Raw genomic sequence first — 11,752 nt, 5'->3', positions numbered from 1 at the left:
ATATTATTTTAAATCGTCAATTTATTAATGTACTAGTTGGAAGTGTAGCTTGATTTAGAGTTGGCATAAAATATTGCACGAAAAAACACACTATCCCAAGAATTTATTTACCACACAACTTAGAATATTTCATGAAACAGACAGACGTTGAAGTGAAAATATGAGGCGATAATTTCACTTACGAAGTATTTCACAAGGAAACCTCAAATACTAACAAATTAAATGGTTTATTTTTGTATTAATAAGTCATCACTTCTGACTCCGTCACTGCTCCTACACGCTCAAAGTTTTTGGTTTATTTTGTATTAATAAGTCGACACTCCTAACTCCGTCACTGCTCCTACACGCTCAAACTTTGTAAGCGTATGTATCTCATACAAGTCATCTTTGTTTTCTTTGGTAGCTAATGTCTAGACTCTAGTGGTAGGAATTGAAATAACAATACATGTAAAGAAAATAATGTTACATGTAAAGAAAATAATGTTACACCTTCAAGGGAAAAACGCTCTCTCTCTCTCTAACTTTCCCCCTCTCTAAAAAGAAAAAAACCCTAATACTCCACCTTGAGCCGCCGCCTCCCCTAACCACTCACCTCCCCCTTGATCTCGCCCTACCCTTCGCCGGAGTTAGGCTATTTCCTCGGCCTAACTCCGGCGAATGATCTTGCCTCTCCCTTTGTCTTTTCCGACTGCTTGTCTTCGATCTTCCTCCTCTTTCTGTGACGGCCGGTGGTCCTGCTTTAGTGGTCAATCGGCGGCGTTGGTCTCCCTCCCTGTAGATATCTGAAACGTCCGTCCTTCCGTTCCCCTGTCCTGTCGTCGAAGTCTTGCTTGAAACCCCTTTGTCCCGTCCCCTGGCTTTTTCCGGTAAGGTTTTTCTCGGTCGGTCCCGGCCTGACGACTCCTTGTCCTTGCGTCACCGTCGTCTCGGCTCCCATCCCAGAGGTGATCCCCCCATTCCCCCCACCTCTGTGTTGGTCTGCTTGGGTTAAGTGTATGTGTTGATTGAGCATAGCTCAACCGTCTTGTCCTTTGGTGTTTTTTTATGGTCGAGTTTTTGGGTCAGATATGGTGATCCCCCCATTCCCCCCACCTATCGATCCCTTGTCCTTGTCCTTTTATGTTTTTTTCTTGGTGTTCGTGAGGCGGTGGTCCTGGGAGGTGTTGTGTGGTAAATCGGGTATCGTTGTGTCTTGTTCGGTGTTTCGGGTCACTTGTGTTGTCCTCTCGGCTGGGGTTGTTTTTGCTTGCCGACGGTCCTGGGGGGGTTTGGTTGTTCTCCGGCTTTTCTGGTTTCTCGGTGGCTTTGTTGGGCCGTGTATTGCTGGTGTGGCTTGTTTGGTATGGCCGTTTTTTGTTCTGTTGTCGGAGGAAGATTTGGCAGCTTGGGTTTGGAAGTGTTTTGTGAGAGGCGGGTGGGTAGGGTGGTGTTGGGGTGTTGGATGTGTTGTTGGTTGGTTCGGATGTGGTGGTTTTCGCTTCTAATTGATGGTTCATCTTTTTTATTGCTTGCGTAATTTCCTGTTTTTCTCAATAATAACCTCCCCTTGTTTATGGGTGTCCTGTCCCTTATTCATCAACGGGGTTTTTAGTTGTAAGTTGTGGATGGGGTTCGACCGAGGATGGTGTCTTACGGCCTCCTCTGACTGGATGTTGGTTAATGGACTACCTCTACCCTCTCTTCTTTGTATGGTGGCTTCCTTGATGTGTTGGTCTTTTGGGCATAGGGTGCGGTTTCTGAGGTGTAGGAGTCTTATCTCCGCCGATGGCAGGCTTCGTTGTCTCGCTCATCTCTTTGTCTTTCTTCGTTCTTTTCGCAAGAGCGGAAGTACACCTTGTCTTCGTCACTCTATTGCTGGCTTGCGTCGATGTATTCTGGAAGTCAAGCGTGCTTGTGAAGATGGATCGGTTGTTCGTAGCTTTTCCTCCGCCCCCATCTATCCTATCATCGCAGATCTTGTTTATTTTTATGCTGTATTTTTAGGCTTAAATATTTTCTATGTATGCCTTAGGTATGGCTTTGTAGTGCTAGATTTGGTTGTCGATGTTCTGGTGCTACTTAGTCGAGTAGCTTGCATTGTAGTTGGTAGTACTTTGTAAGTTATTCTCCTTATCGTTGTCAAAAAAAAAAAAAAAAAAAAAGAAAATAATGTTACGTTTTTAGTTTTGTCTAAAACTCAATTAGAACAAGTCACAACAATTATGTATGGATAGAGTCATAAAGGCGTATGGGTAGCCATACTTAATATATCTATCCTACGTTAACCTCACAACAAAAACAAAGCGTCTTGCTTGTGACGGGCTAATCCCGTCACAAGCTTGTGACCTCTCACAAAAAGGGAGAGGGGACAAGGTGAACACCCCCCATATGCTTCCCCACTCACCTCTCATGGGTATTTTGTGAGAGAAAATGGTATCCGTCACAAGTTTGTGACGGAAATCACCGTCACAAATAAGATTTTGTGCAACAAAAATACAAAATCAGCATCATACAAATCTGTACAGCAAAAGCTTTATTGGGGAAGAACAGGGAAAGTCAAGAGAAGAGTTAAGAGCATCTCCAATGGTTAAGCAAAAGGTCTTGCTTGCAAATAAAAAAGTTTTCAAGCTACTTGCTTAACCATTGGAGCACTTTACATGTACTAGCTTAAATTGAGCTAGTAGCTCCATGGAGCTAGTAGCTCAAATGAGCCTACAAAAAAAAATCTACCAATTAAAACAACACTTAAATATTTTAAATTTTTATTTTCTAGGTAAAATAAGTAAATGTATTAATTAAAAGAGTGTTGTGGAAGTTAGTTGACATATGATGCATTTAAGCCACAACACTAAGCTAGTAGTTTACCATTGTAGTAGTTTGTAGCTTAAAAATATTGTAGCTTGAAAATCTTATGTGGCAAAGGTAAGCTAGTAGCAACTAGCTTACCATTGTGGATGCTCTAAGAGCCATGTGTATAGTGCATTTAAAAGAATAAGAAAACTAAAAATTTTCCCACCTAAACACTCTTAGTTAGAAATTGGGCCTGCTTTTTTGAGGATATTCTAAACATATATCCCGGCCGGGGCTGGCTTTTTGGGAAGCCCGCCTAATATATAATCAATATATGTGTCACAATATCTTATCAAATATCGCAACTGTTCATAATTGGGCCTTATGTATTTTATTCGTTATTATCTCATTTTCTTCCCATTTCCCATATATGGCAATTTATCTATTTTCTTCCCATTTCTCTTCTTTCCTTATTTGTCATTGCTTTTTTATTACTTTTTCATTCTTTAATCCCTCTTTCATTAATTTTTCATTACTTTTGTTACTTTTTCATTTTTTAATCCCTTTTCTCAATTATTGTGCAAAAATAAATGGGATAAAATTAGATAAATGGAGGGAGTAATTAGTAAGGTACCTATTTATTTTAAATGCATAAATAATACCCCTGAAAATAAAAACTCTATTTATACCGCGTATGCATTGTGCGGGATCTATACTAGTTAATTATACTATATAGTTAAATAATTAACATCTCCATACTTATATTATATTTTTGTATGTTAAATAATTAACATCTCTATACATCTAATAAACTATAAAGTTTAATAAAATTGCATAGATTTTAAATTTAATATATAATTTTATGATGATAATAATTAATACCATAAGTGTGCATGTTTATACTATTAATTATTTTATTTTAAGGAAATTTACCGTCTTCTATAAATATTTAGGAAAATTACCAGACATCTTCTTTCTTTTAGTCTCCTTGAAATTGACCATCTTAATTAATTATTTATTTTAAGGAAACTGACCATCTTAATTAATTATTTTATTTTAAGGAAATTGACCATGTTTTAGTCTCTTACAAATGTTTAGGAAAATTATCAAGCTTCTATATAATTTAATTTTAACCCAAACTATATAATATTTGCATTGAGATCCCTTAATCGGGTCCATCACACGGTGCTAGTGATTTAAAACTATATAGTATAATTAATTTGTATAACTTTCTTTAATTATATTGAAGTCCCTTGGTTTCTGGATTTAATATATAGTATTGATTGATTGATTGATTGATTGATTTCTTCTCGTAATTATGTAATTTTACTATTATGTAATTTTTTATTAATTATGTAATTCTTTCCGATTATTTGTAATTAATTTCATTTATTCCGTTTTTTAATGCATACCGCTTATATGCAATTAATTTCATTTATTCCAATTCTATAAAATTATTGAATAGAATTTTTTCTAAGACGGAAATTGTCGCATGTTTGTATTGCCAGACGATTTAAAGAACTAATTTCTTTACACACCAACGGGTCCCACCATAAGCTGAATTTCCAAAAAAAAAAAAAGTTGTACAAATGACGTGGCGCATCCTGCATTGAATATTGTCTTCTGAATTAGTAAAGATAACATAACGTGTTCGTGTCCTAAATTTTATAGGATGTCATTTCACGTATCCGTGTCGTGTCGTTTTGATACTACCTAGGCTATTGGCTAATAGTATGAAATTAATTTAGCTACGGAGTATATATACTTCATCTGTCTCTATTATTCATTAGTTGTTACTCCTTCCCGTCCTTCGATTTTGGCACAATGACCAAGGAAAGAGGAAATAGAAATGAGTCAATTATTAAATGATAAGTGGAACAAATTGAGTGTGAATAATCAAATTGTTTCATTCTTAAAATAGAAAGGACAACAATTGACTGAGACACTCCAAAATAAAATAGGACAATAAATAACCGGGACAAAGGGAGTATCTTTTGCGATGAATATTTTAATCAAAATTAAATTGGTATATTATTCACGCTTGTGTTCATGCATGTTTTGGCTTTCTTAGATTTTGGTTTTGACTCCTTTTTGTGTAACCACATTTTGCAATGCTTATCTCACTAAACGGAGCCAAACGAGTCCTTGACCACTTGTTTAATAGATGAAATTTCTTACAAACTACTCTATAAGAAAAAGTGTTGGGCTTTTTTCTTACAAACAATAGCTATCAACGAATAACATTATAAACCTTGTATTCTCTTTAGCCTCTACGCCAACAAACAAGTAGCTCAAGTGGTCGAACAAATATCAGGAAATACACAAATTCTTGTTTAAGACGGAATAAATAACATGTCTAATGCCATCACTAATTTGGCTTCTTCCACGGCGAAGCATACTCACGAATGACACAATACACCTTCTGAATATATCAGCCTTCTTCATTAATTAGTTACTGCAAGCTCACAAGTCACAACTCAACAAAGTTATTACGGCGGAATCAAAGCCATCATGATCATGGCATCATATACAATAGTTAGTAACTGCAAGCTCACAAATCGTAACCTGTTAAGCATCAGATTATTGTCAGTAACTGGAGTGTCTGTCGGCCTGGTGAAATCCAGACGATATCATGTATTCATGTTCCATCTCTAACAACAACCGGAAATAGCATGCAACATACTAACTTTTCCTAGAACGGTACCTTTAGGCTTTAGTTGATGGCTTGTTTTGAGGCTTCATGGCAGGGCAGAGCAGGACTTCCTGCAGTAGCAGCACAGAGCAACAGAGCAAATGTCCATTATATTTACACGAACCTCATGGACAACTGTTCCGACCACATAATGTACGTGATATACAGACTATAACAGAAACCAACCTTTATGTTTTGGGAATCTGTGAGCAACATAATTAATCTATCAATATCCATTCCCCATCCACCAGTAGGAGGCAACCCATACTCGAGAGCTCTGCAAAATGTCTCATCTAAAGCCATTGCTTCGTCATCACCAGATTGTCGGTCCTGAATTTCAGAAGGGTACTTTTTTAAGTGAACTCCACAAGCACAATAGATGTGACGAACAATATTTCAGTACCTTCAGTTGGTTAGCGAATCTTTGGCACTGTACCACAGGATCGTTTAATTCAGTGTATGCATCACAGACCTAACCAGTTTCGTACAGATAAAAATAATATATCAGAAACTGTAAATGAAACTTGCAGCCAGTGAAGTAAACTTTTGACGGAATTGGCACAAGCGAGAAAAATGTTCAGCCTCATACTTCTTGCTTGTTCAGTAACAATTCGAAACGTTCAGTGAGCCCTGGCTTTGATCTGTGCCACAGCTAAAGGACTCATTATTTCTGGATGATTAATGAGAAAAGTCGGATTAACACAAGTCCCCTCCAAAAAATGCCCAACCAGCTGCAAGCACAGCAGTAGAGAATAAGCATTCCAGGAAAATGACAGTAACGGAGTCAACTCGTAGCAGTAGCCATTGTTCAAAAGGTTAGAGGCCGGCTGCATCTAATAAGAAACAGTGAATAAGCAAAGAAACAATTGAACAGCATGTATCATTGCATCCACTTCAGAAAAGAACATAAACCAGAATTCCGAGAGTAAAAATTCCTGCACAAGCAGTTTCGTTCAGCTAGTGAACTGCAACTTCAGATTCCAATAAGCGATATTCTGACCAGAAAAGCGTAAGCGTTTTAACGTGAAGAAAAGAGCATCAGATAAAAATTGGAAAGACCAATGAAGCTTACTTTATCTACCAAACGAGTTGTTGTCTGTGGTGGTGGGCATTTCACGTCATATTTCACACACGCATCTATCAAATATTTATTTGCTTCTTTGCTAGCTAAGTCTTTCGGAAATTTCAGCTTTGCCATTTTTTCTAATTCCTCTATCATGTCTATCCGTCTGCAACAAAGTACGGATATTACCACAGCTATAGTTAACCATTACTACAGTCTACGGCCAATGTCCGAACCTGTACGGAGGAGTAAAATCTATTGTAATCGGATCCTTATCTTGCCCATTAGAATGATACTTGACAGTATAACCACCTGTCAATTCTTTCACCATACCTGTCAAAATAAAACTCGTTAAAGTCGTCAGATTTAAAAGAGAAGACATCGTCTAGGAGAAGATATGAAAAATGCTCACCACTCAACATCTGCTCCGTAAGCTCCATCAAATCATTATAATCAGCAAATGCCATATAAAACTCGCAAGTGGTAAACTCAGGATTATGTGTCAAATCAATGCCCTCATTCCTAAATTGTTTACCAATCTCATAAACGCGGTCAAGACCACCAATAACAAGCTCCTTCAGATAAAGCTCGGGAGCAATACGCATGTACAAGTTCATATTAAGGTCATTGTGATAGGTCACAAACGGACGTGCAGCTGCACCCCCAGGAATCCTATTCATCATCGGTGTTTCTACCTGAAAGTAAATAAAATAGACGGCAGAAAATCTTGAACTGTCTAAAAATGCGTAAAATGTGTTCTTTCTAAGTGGTTCGATATTCTAGCTGGTGTAGAAAGTACAAAAACGCTACCTTGAATTAAATTATTACCTCGATGAAATCCAGATTGTCGAGGAATCTCCTAATATACGAGATAACCCTAGACCGGGTCTTGAATATCTCTCTGACTTCACCATTTAACATCAAATCTAGATAGCGCTGGCGATACCTAGTTTCCTACAGCACAATTTATTTGGCATCACATCAGCAGCCGTAATATTAGAAAAGAACAGTCAGAAAAATTGACAAAAATATTATTTTTCGACATTATGAGCAACCGGCATTACTGAAAAGAAAGTTAAACACAGCCAGCTGCCCAAGAGCAGGCCCTGCAGACACTAATCTGTGCAGGATGAAGTTAATGCATATACCATGTACATAATTACAGACACAATGCACTCTCTTTTAAAATAAATACAGTATTGCAGGCATACTTCATTATCAATGTTTGCTGATCAGCGCGAAAAAACCAGAACTACATTCCCTCTGATGTTGAAGATGAAAAGCGGACATTCTAAAATTCTAAGAAGCTTACAGAAGAGCCCAGTATGAAGAAAAAAAAATATGAAAAAAGAAAAAATATATCAAAGGGAAAATGCACCAGGAAACAATCAGAAATTCAGAACCAGTTTCAAAAACAGTCTAATACCTGATCCTTCAAAACATACAAATCAGGATTTCGAGGCTTGCCGGGGACCCAGACTTCACCTTTCTGGAATAAGAAAGGTTTAGCATAGAATTATAAAAGCAACACAAGTTTACCACGTTCCATTCTTACAGTAGAGGAAAAAAAGTTGTGATTACCTTTTCATTGTCTGCAGCGGAGCTAGCCTTGTTCTGTCTTGGCATCATATGAACTATGAAGACAATGAGATAATATAACCAAAGACTTGGGGAATATACTAAGCTCCCCCTTCTTACTTTTACCTGAATCCAACAAACGGTACTGTGAAGAAACCGTTTAATTCAGAGAGATTTCAAGATAAAGTCCTGCAATCGTTCTGCAATTTCTTAAGAGACGTCTCTGATTATGGTCATAGAACATAAAAATCCGCTTAATGATCCTCACATGCCCTGCCTATAGAGAGGTAATGGGGTTCAAATGCACACAGTCTTACACTTTTGTGAAAAGCACAGAGAGGGTATTTCCTCTTAATCCGCAATGAAATTGAATCAAGCTATGCTACTTCATGATAAAAGATGTGCATACAGTTAAGTGAACCATCTTACTTTATTACATCATATTCCAAAAACCAAAGACGCGCATACAGTTTAGTCACTGGCTCCGCTGGAAATGAAGAGACTGATATGTGACAACAAAGTGTCAAAATAACCGTGCTGCTGAAGATTCAAATGCTAATACATAAAGTTATTAAGATTTTGCTGATTGCAAAATTTAGAAATGTAGAGTACAGGTAGGTTAGAGTCCACAAAATATCAACACTAAAGCCGCTGGTAGCAACTAAGAATAAGAAGAGGAATACAAATAACAAACGTGTCCCCTGAGCACGAAGATATTAACTACAGATCTAAAGTCTCAAGTCTCAGGGATTAGCGAATAAATGCAGAAGCTAAATGCTATAGAAAATGGGAGTCCGAAGATCGATAAACAAAAACCTGGGAATCCAGTTAGTCCAACAATATCCCCACGTTTCACACCAGCATGGAATTTTGAGAATTCAGCTTCATCGCGCTCAGATGTCCTGTAAAGTGCAAGTTACAACGAAGATCAGAAAATATTCAAAAGAAAAAAGAAGTAATTAAAGCTGATCAAATGAAGTGCGTCTGAACTGTACGGAACTATCTTATCAACACCTCCAAAGAAAAATGTATCCGTCTTTACAAAAGACGTAAAAGTATCAAGATGAGAAGAACATTCAAGACCAGTTACCTCGCATCAGCCATAACTTGTACTTTGACACCGCTCCAATGCAGATCATAAAAGAATAGCTTTGATGAAGATGAACGCTTGTTCATAATTCTCCCTTGAAAGGTCAAACAGAAACTAAATCAAGTAGCCCTGAAAATAGGCAATATTTCTAATACAGATGTGATGTCTTACCAACTACTGATACTTGCTCATTCTCGAGGTGCACCCCATTCTCCATTCCACCATACTTCTGTATATATTCGGGTATACCCATTGTAGCAAAAAACTTATGCGGGTAGGGGTTAACTCCAACCTCCTTCATAGCGGCTAGTAATCAATACTATATATTAAATCCAGAAACCAAGGGACTTCAATGTAATTAAAGAAAATTATACAAATTAATTATACTATATAGTTTTAAATCACTAGCACCGTGTGATGGACCCGATTAAGGGATCTTAATGCAAATATTATATAGTTTGGGTTAAAATTAAATTATATAGAAGCTTGGTAATTTTCCTAAACATTTGTAAGAGACTAAAACATGGTCAATTTCCTTAAAATAAAATAATTAATTAAAATGGTCAATTTCCTTGAAATAAAATAATTAATTAAGATGGTCAATTTCAAGAAGACTAAAAATAAGAAGATGCTTGGTAATTTTCCTAAATATTTATAGAAGACTAGAAGATGGTCAATTTTCTTAAAATAAAATAATTAATTAGTATAAACATGCACACTTATGATATTAATTATTATCATCATAAAATTATATATTAAATTTAAAATCTATGCAATTTTATTAAACTTTATAGTTTATTAGATGTATGGTAACATTGGATATAGTTATATGAGGTGAAAGTGATAGAAACAACAACGGGAGTAGTGAAATAATCAAATATTAGTGCGGCAATAGTGAAAGTAACAATAATTACGGCGGGAGTAGTGAAATTATCAATATTAATGCGGCAGTAGTGATAGTAACAATAATTACGTCGGAAGTAGTGAAAGTAACAATGATTACGAGCAAGTAATGAAATGTTATTACTATTGTTTCATTAATAAGAGTAAAATATTAATAGCGAGAGTAGTGAATTTGTCTCAAAATTTATTTTATCGTAATTTTAGGATATGTCATAGAAAAAAATATTAATTAAAAAAAAATATAATGGCAAGTAAAGGTAGCCCGAGCGAAGCCGGGCACCAATACTAGTTTCAATCTATTCTCGAAATATTGCTACATACCAACAATAAAACGTACAAAAGTCCACATTTAGCAAAACTAAAACACAGTTACACAGCCTAAACGAAACAACATCAGTCTAATAAGAAAAGACCGGTTCAAATACCGTAGGGTCCATATCCTCCTCGTCGACAGCTTGAGACTTCTGACCTTGAGTGCTCGACATGGCTTCCTACAATTTAGAGCCTTAATGTAAAATTACATCCAGGAGAAAAACAAGGCATTCATATTTTTGTCCTAAGTTCAAAATTAGCAATGAAAATTGAAACTTTCATGATAAGTTTACGACCTTTTTTCCCGTAACTCTCTCTATTACATTACTAATCTATCCGCGACAATTTCATTCATCTGCTATCTTCCAAAATAAAATTCACATAATTTCATCAATATGAAATTTCTAATTTACGATACAAAGTGACTTTTATCATACTCCCTTCAATGTAAAAATTCTACAAGATGATTCATGTTAGCGGACCCAAGTCATGTTGGAACTAAGGCGGTAAGGCTCAGCTAGTCAGTTGCTGTTAACTAGAAATCTCTCCATCCCGGTTACTCTACGTCTCTACCCATCCATTTTAACCCCTTATCGCTTTTAAATTATCGCAAATTAATTGTTCCCTAGGAAAACGAGTGAACATCCAATATTCCGTAAATAACTAATAGTTCCAGGTTATTTTTCTTGTTACAATTTGATCTATTTGTTATCCAAAGAAAATAACCGAAAATGGTATCCTCTCCTCCCCGTCTTTGTGTCAAACGTAAAGTTGATACTCATTTTAGCTTACCAACATCTTAAACTTATTATTGTACAAAATACGGGTAGTTTTTTTTAGCTAGTATTAAATAAACAATATAACAAAAAACAGATGTCAACACTTAAGACGGTCTCAAGTAAGTTTTTATACCTGTTTGACACCCTTTTTTTCTTCCTCCTTACGTCGCTTTTCTTCCTTCTGCTTGTTCTTCACCATTTTCTTCAACGCACTATTTAAATATTAAAAAAAATCAAAATTCAACAAAACAAATTCTCAACAAAATAATAAAAGATGAATTAAAATTGAAATGAGTAGAGGTACTTTTTGCTGAGAGCAGTTTCAGCTCCAGGAGAGATTGAATTGTCCATTAATTGTAAATGAATTAAAATAGATTATCATGAAATTATCATAAATATACCTAAAAGTAAAAATTAATTTAATAATTATAGCTAAAAGTTAGTTTAGCTTAAGTATTGAGATCTAGTTCAAGTAGGGGTGGCAATCGGGTCTGTGGGTCGGTCAAGTTATATCGGATTTGAGCCATGTCGGGTTAGCCTACCCTTTCGGGTTGAGTCGGGTTCGG

General features: G+C 36.2%; 1 pseudogene; it reads right to left on the bottom strand.

The window, feature by feature from the left end:
• Positions 1-5,410: 5,410 nt before the first annotated feature.
• LOC141656864 (lysine--tRNA ligase, cytoplasmic-like) lies at positions 5,411-11,540 on the bottom strand (annotated as a pseudogene).
• Between the last annotated feature and the right edge of the window lie 212 nt (positions 11,541-11,752).

This window comes from Silene latifolia, chromosome 5, assembly GCF_048544455.1.
Source record: "Silene latifolia isolate original U9 population chromosome 5, ASM4854445v1, whole genome shotgun sequence".
In the NCBI taxonomy this organism is placed as follows: domain Eukaryota; kingdom Viridiplantae; phylum Streptophyta; class Magnoliopsida; order Caryophyllales; family Caryophyllaceae; genus Silene; species Silene latifolia.
This window is presented reverse-complemented; position numbering and strand designations above follow the sequence as displayed.